We start from the raw sequence: 7,329 nt of genomic DNA, 5'->3' as shown, positions 1-7,329 counted from the left end.
CTGAGACTAGGGAGACTTTCGCTGCCGGCGAGCAAGAAACCGAGGGGGTGACCTCATCAGAGCGACCTCGGGGGGCCTATAATTTTTGGATTTTTCGTTTTTATTTACCTATAATTATCTACGACGAGGTTTTTCCTCCTCGAGACAATTAATTTCAGTTACCCTGAATTTTATTTCAATCTACTTTATTTATTATTATTGTTATATTTTTTTTATGTGTTTGGGAAAAACTTAGTTCAAGTTAGTTTATTGACCGTTTTTCTTTGAGATTGCAAAGTATTGCTAGTCAATTTTTAACCAACTTCTAAGTTTTAGGACTTGGATGTGTCCAGGCTATTAATTTAAAAACTTAGTTCGCGTTAGTTTTATCGACACCTCATGCTTTTTAGGAAAAACACTGGTTAATCAATTTAACTAACTTCTAAGTTTTAGGACGTGGTTGTGTCCAGGATATCAATTTAAAGACTTAGTTCGCGTTAGTTTTATCGACACCTCGTGCTTTTTAGGAAAAACACTGGTTAATCAATTTAACTAACTTTTAAGTTTTAGGACTTGGTTGTGTCCAGGATATCAATTTAAAAACTTAGTGCGCGTTAGTTTAATTGACACCTCGTGCTTTTTAGGAAAAACACTGGTTAATCCATTTAACTAACTTCTAAGTTTTAGGACCTGGTTGTGTCCAGGATATATGCCCCCTAAGTAAGCAGAAAGAGATCTTTCTCGGTTACTTTGAACAAGCTCTTTTAAGCCTACATGCACACGGAAACATACGATACAAGAAATATACTTCTCATTTTTTGATAAAATAGGGTGGCTTTTATAATTAAGCCTTACAAAAGCACGACTATTGATAATATTTCTTTAGGTGCACAGCGTTCCATGTCCGTGGGACTGTTTCTCCATTAAGTCGAGCCAGCTTAAAGGTCCCTTCCTTCACAACCTCTATTATTTGATAGGGCCCTTCCCAGTTTGGTCCCAAAACTCCATCCTTGGGATCCTTACCGGCTAAAAAGAGCCTTCGGAGCACCAGGTCGCCTAAGTTAAAGACGCGTTTCTTGACCCTTGAGTTGAAATAACGAGTGATTTTTTGTTGATAATGCGCAAGCTGCAGCTGTGAATCCTCTCATTTTTCGTCAATTAGGTCGAGGGACGCGCTAAGTAATTTATCATTCTGGTCTTGGCTGAACGCCCGAACTCTGTGCGAGGCTATCTTTGTTTCGACAGGAAGGGCAACTTCACTTCCGAAGGTCAGGGAGAAAGGAGTATGCCCTGTTGAAGTTCGGTGTGAGGTCCGGTATGCCCACAGCACCTATGGGAGCTGTTCAGGCCAAACTCCTTTAGCTTCATCCAGCCTCTTCTTAAGGCTCGCTTTGAGCGTCTTGTTCACAGCCTCGACCTGCCCATTAGCCTGGGGGTAGGCCACGGAGGAAAAACTTTTAATTATGCCGTGTCTTTCACAGAATTTGGTGAAGAGGTCGCATCGAACTGGGTTCCGTTATCCGACACGATCTTCTTTGGCAGCCCAAATCGGCAGACAATATTCTTAACCACAAAGTCGATGACCCTTTTTGATGTTATTGTCGCCAGGGGTTCCGCTTCTGCCCATTTCGTGAAGTAGTCAATAGCTACCACCGCATAGCGAACTCCTCCTTTTCCCGTGGGTAGGGAACCAACTAAGTCAATTCCCCAGACCGCAAACGGCCACGGGGACGAGATCATCTTCAGCTCGACTGGCGGAGCTCGGGCGATCGTGGTGAACCGCTGGCACTTGTCACACTTTTGGACGTAAGAAATCGAGTCCTTTGATAGAGTGGGCCAATAATATCTTCAAGGCCAGGCTTTGCCCCCTAGCGTGATCCCCGCAAAAGCCTTCATGTACCTCTTGCAGAATAGCCTTGGCCTCTTCTGGCAAAACACATCGCAGAAGAGGCAAAGAAAGGTCACGTCGATACAATGTCCCGTCTACGATGGTATACCTCGGGGCCTGATAAAGTATTCTCCTTGCGCCGCTTTGCTCTTCAGGCAATTTTCCTGTTGTGAGGTATTCGACTATGGGAGTCATCCAGGTTGCCCTGGCGTCGATCATCTCGACCTCTCTCGCAGTTTCCTCTACGCTTGGCCTTTCCAAGAATTCCACCGGTATCAGGCCAAGGCTTCGGCCTCCCTGGAGGTGGCGAGCTTTGCTAAGGCATCAGCATTGGCGTTCTGCTCCCGAGGGATCTGTTCGACTAGGCTGTACTCAAATGCGGACAGCTCCTTCCTTACCTTGTCCAGGTAGGCCGCCATCTTGGTTCCCCGTGCTTGGTATTCTCCTGATACCTGGTTAACCATGAGCTGGGAATCGCTATAGCACTGGACGGAGCTAACCTTCAGTTCCTGGGCCACCCTTAGTCCAGCCAATAAAGCTTCGTACTCGACCTCATTGTTGGACGCTTCGAATCTGAACCATAACGCGGAGTGGAAACGATGTCCCTCTGGGGATATCAAAATGACCCTAGCTCCGAACCCATTCTCATTGGATGAGTCATCCACAAAGACTTTCCACAAGGCCTGCACCGATTCTTCCATCGGCTCCTCTTGGAATCCAGTGCACTCTGCCACGAAATCAGCCAGAGCTTGGATTTTGATCGCAGTTCGTGGTACGTATAGTATCTCGAATTGGCTGAGCTCGATAGCCCACTTCAAAAGACGTCCCGATGCCTCAGGTTTCTGCAATACTTGCCTTAAAAGTTGATCAATTATGACGTGGATTGAATGAGACTGGAAATACAGCCTGAGCTTCCTGGAGGTCGTGATAAGGCAGAACGCCATTTTTTCCATCAACGGATATCGAGATTCGGCTTCGAGGAGCCTCTTGCTAATATAATAGACCAGCTTCTGAGACCGGTCCTCTTCCCGGACCAGCACGGCGCTAGCCGCATCTTCCATGACAACTAGGTAAAGAAAAAGAGGCTCTCCTGCTGTCGGTTTAGATAACACGGGTGGCTCAGCTAAATGTGCTTTTAGGTTGAGGAAGGCACGCTCGCACTCATCGGTCCATTCGAACTTTTTATTTCCCCCCGGAGCAGGCTATAGAATGGCAAACACTTGTCGGTTGATTTGGAAATGAACTGATTAAGGGCTGCCACCCTTCCTATCAGACTTTGGACGTCTTTTCGCGACCGGGGTGATGGCATTTTGAGTTTGATTTTATCGGGGTTCGCCTCTATTCCTCGGGTGTTGACTATGAAACCCAGAAATTTTCCTGACGCAACCTCGAAGGTACATTTCTGGGGATTCAGCCTCATACCATATTTCCTTAAGATCTCATACATTCCTTCAGGTCGGGAACATGGTTATCTGCTGTTTTTGACTTGACCAACATGTCGTCAACATACACTTCCATGTTTTTCCCGATCTGATTAGCGAACATTCTGTTGACCAATCTCTGATATGTAGCTCCCGCATTCTCCAGCCCGAAGGGCATGACCTTGTAACAATAAACGTTGGTTGGGGTCATGAAGCTAGTGTGTTCCTGGTCCGCAGGGTTCATGGCGATCTGGTTATAACCCGAGTATGCATCCATGAAAGACATGAGCTCGTGTCCCGCAGTGGCATCCACCAATTGGTCAATTCTCGGTAAGAGGAAGCAATCTTTGGGGCATGCTTTATTCAGATCTGAAAAGTCAATGCAGGTCCACCACTTCCCGTTGGGCTTTGGGACCAAAATGGGATTGGCGACCCAGATCGGGTATTTTGCTTCGCGAATAAAGTTGCATTTTAAAAGTCGAGCTACTTCCTCTTCTAGGGCCTCAGCTCGGGTTGTGCCCAGGCGCCTCTGTTTTTGGGACTTCGCAGGCATGTTTTTGTCCAAGTTAAGGGTATGCATGATGACGTTTGGGCTGATTCCTATCATGTCTTAATGAGACCAGGCGAACACGTCTAAATTTTCTCATAGAAATTTTAGCAGCTCCGCCTTTCTCTCATTACAAAGGTTTTTCCCGAGCCTAACCACCCTCGAAGGGTCTCTAAGATCAATGTTCACCTCTTCGAGCTCTTTGATGGCCTGTAGCTCGGATCTATCTTCGCCTATCCTTGGGTCATATCATCACTCAAGGTGATACCTACGCCATTGGCTTCCTGAGGTTTTTCTATCCCAAGAATGGATCTCACTTCCTGAGATTCCTCGTTTCCACCCTGAATGGTCATCGTTTGCTGCCCGGGTCGTGATTTTCCCTTCATAGAAATGCTATAGCATTCCCTGGCAATGAGCTGATCACCTCAGACCGTACCTACTCCCATAGAGGAGGGGAATTTGACTGCGAGGTGGTGGATAGAAGTTATGGCTTCGAATGCCATCAACGTAGGTCAGCCCAGAATTGCGTTGTATGTGGTGGGACAGTCGATAACCACGAACTCAAGGAGTTTGGAGACAGTTCGGGGTCCCTCTCCCAAAGTTATTACTAACTCGATCATTCCTATCGCTGCCGACCCTTCCCCGGAAAACTCATACAACATCATGGAGGTGGTCTTCAGCTCGGCTACAGACAACCCCATTTTTCCTAGCGTGGACCAGAACAGTAGGTTTACCAAACTCCCATTATCAACCAGCATCCTCCTAACTCTCCGATTGGCGAGCTGGGAAGTTATGACTAGAGGATCATTATGTGGGAACTAGACATGACTAACGTCCTCTTCGGTAAAACTGATTGGTTGTTTCTCCAATCGCTGCTGTTTGGGTAGACGCTGCTCCAAGATAAACTCAACTCCGTTATGAGACTTCAGCTCATTGCGTACCTCTTCTAGGCACCTCTGCTCGTGCCGGCCAGATGAGGGCCTCCGAAGATGGTGGTTATCTCTCCTCCTATTATAGGGGGAGAGTTATCCTGATTTACTCGGGCCCCAGGCTGATTTATTGGAGCTTCTGGGGTTTGCTGACTGGTAGGGACTCGATTCCGCGCATACTGAGTCAAAGGTCAGGCTCTAATGAGTGTCTCGATCTCGTCCTTCAAATGCTTACAATCGTCAGTGTTGTGGCCGATGTCGTTGTGGAATTGACAGAATTTGGAAGGGTCTCTCTTGGCCTTCTGGTTTCTCAAAGGCTTTGGCTTTCTCCAGGGAAGGCAGGCAGAATTTGCTAGGAAAATGTGCTCCCTAGTATCTGTGAGCTTGGTATAGACCGCGTAGACTGGCTTGAACTTTTCTGCGGGCTTGTTCTTCTTGGGACCGTGCTGACCTCCCTCACCGCTCCCCTTTCTCTTGCCTTCACCCCTTTGCTTATTCTGGGCAACGGTTTGAGTCATTTTCATGACATCCGTTTCCGCTCCAACGGGCTGATAAAGGGTTTGGCTAGTTCCTGCGACCGAGGCTCGCGCCTCTTTCAAGTTTATCCATTCTTGGGCCTTGTTCAAGAATTCATCCACGATGCTGACACCTCTCCTCTGGATTTCTTTCCACAGCCCGCCCCCAACAAGGATTCCAGTCCTCATAGCCATGAGCTTGGAACTATCGTCTGCGTCCCTAGCTCGAGCCGCAACGTTTGCAAACCTGCTCAGGTAAGCTTTTAAGGGTTCCCCGGGCTATTGCTTCACATTCGCCAGGGTGTCCGCTTTGACGCGGGCCGCTTGAGAGGCTCGGAATGCCCTCTTGAAATTGGCAAAGAAATTCTTCCACGAGCTAATCGACTGCTTTTTACACTGCTTGAACCACTGTCTAGCTGGCCCGATCAAGGTCGAAGGGAATATCAAGCATCTCAGCTCGGGGCTGATATTATGTGCCATCATCAGGGTATTGAACATACCCAAGTGATCCGACGGGTCCCTGTCCCCATCGAATTTTGATAGATGGAGCATTCGAAAACCCGGCGGGTACGTCGTGGCTGCTATGCTGGGGGCAAAAAGCTCTAGCTCATCTCCTGAGTCATATTCATCCTTGCCCTTTTCTGACAAGAGTTTCTTCATTAGTTCCTCCATCTGAGCTAACCTTTCAAGGGTCTGGTCCTTGATCCCTTGGTTGTTTTGGGGCTGTTCAACAGCTCCCGCTCCATTGTACGCGTTAGGCGGGTTATTGTCCCTCCAAGCTTGAGCTTGGTTTGGCAGGACACTCCCACTGTCACGTACTTTGGAAGGACCATCCTCTTGACGAACATGACTTTCATTTCTGGTCGGGTCCCCCCTCTGCGAGTTGAGGCGATCTCAAAGGTTGGTTCTCGAGGCCGCCCAAGGGCTTCGCCCCGAACTTAGATGATTGCGCAAGTCTCCACTGAATCTGCCACTTCGGTGGCAATCGGTCCAATAGCCCCCATTGGAAAAGCTTGGAGCCTGCTGCCGGGGGTGAGGATCCGGGACATTCCCGCGTGCTCGCGGGCGATTGGTAGGAGCGGCAGGAGGAGGATTCCTTTTGCTGCTCCTGTGCACCGGAATATCTTAGGTAGGACGAGGAGGAGATGGGTATCTTATCGGCGAAGGGGGATGCCTAACTGGTGAAGCGATCCTGGTCCCGTCCAGCCGAATCAAACTAGCTCACGGTTGTTCCACTCTACCGCCTCCAGCCTCCTGCGCCCGGCGGTCTGACCGCGACACGAGAGGGCTGGCTGGAGCAGGTTGTCTGTGTGAGCTTTCCCTGGACCTTCTCCGCGAGCTGCTACAAGCCTTTATGGGTGCGTTTGATTGTGGAGCTGAACTGGGAGTTGAGGTTCTGAATGATCGGCTGACTTGCTGATTGGCCCTGGGAAAGTCCTCAAACATAGCTTCCTGGTTATGGTACGACATGGGCGCAGAACTTGGGGTTGAGGTTCTAACCGACCGACTGGGTCTGGGCCGACTATCCCTGCGGGACTTGTGAGTCCCGCTTTGCCTCTTTCCGACGTTAACGTCAGTTGCAAGAGGGGGTAGTCGGGCCAAGATCTCCTCGATTTGCTTACTTGCTATAGATAGCTGACCCCTCAACTGTACGTTCTCCATTTCTATTGTCGTCAGGTAACCAGGGTTCGGATTTGGCGGTTGGGGCGCCAAAATTCCGGTGTCGTCATGGCCCATCGACTGTGTAACGCCCCAAACTCCAGGGACCATTACGGTGTGCCTTATAAACAGTGCTAAACTCGCAAATCGAGTCATTTGGCCAAAATCGTGTAACTAAGTATGATTAGCGGTTTAGGGATTAAAATTTTTGGTTAAGATGTAACGTTTCATTAAAATGTTTACTGTATACATTGGGATCCCGAAAATATAATTTAAGAGTCTATTACAGGAAAATATTTACAATAGGCCGATCTAAGCGGCAAAATAGGGTTTTACCCTAGTTCCTCTTCCAACCCTCGGCCGTGGCGGTTGAGCAACCGCATATGTACAC

The sequence above is a fragment of the Humulus lupulus genome, chromosome X (genome assembly GCF_963169125.1).
Source record: "Humulus lupulus chromosome X, drHumLupu1.1, whole genome shotgun sequence".
Taxonomy (NCBI): Eukaryota; Viridiplantae; Streptophyta; class Magnoliopsida; order Rosales; family Cannabaceae; genus Humulus; species Humulus lupulus.
The sequence above is the reverse complement of the archived record's forward strand: the minus strand, read 5'-3'. Positions refer to the sequence as shown.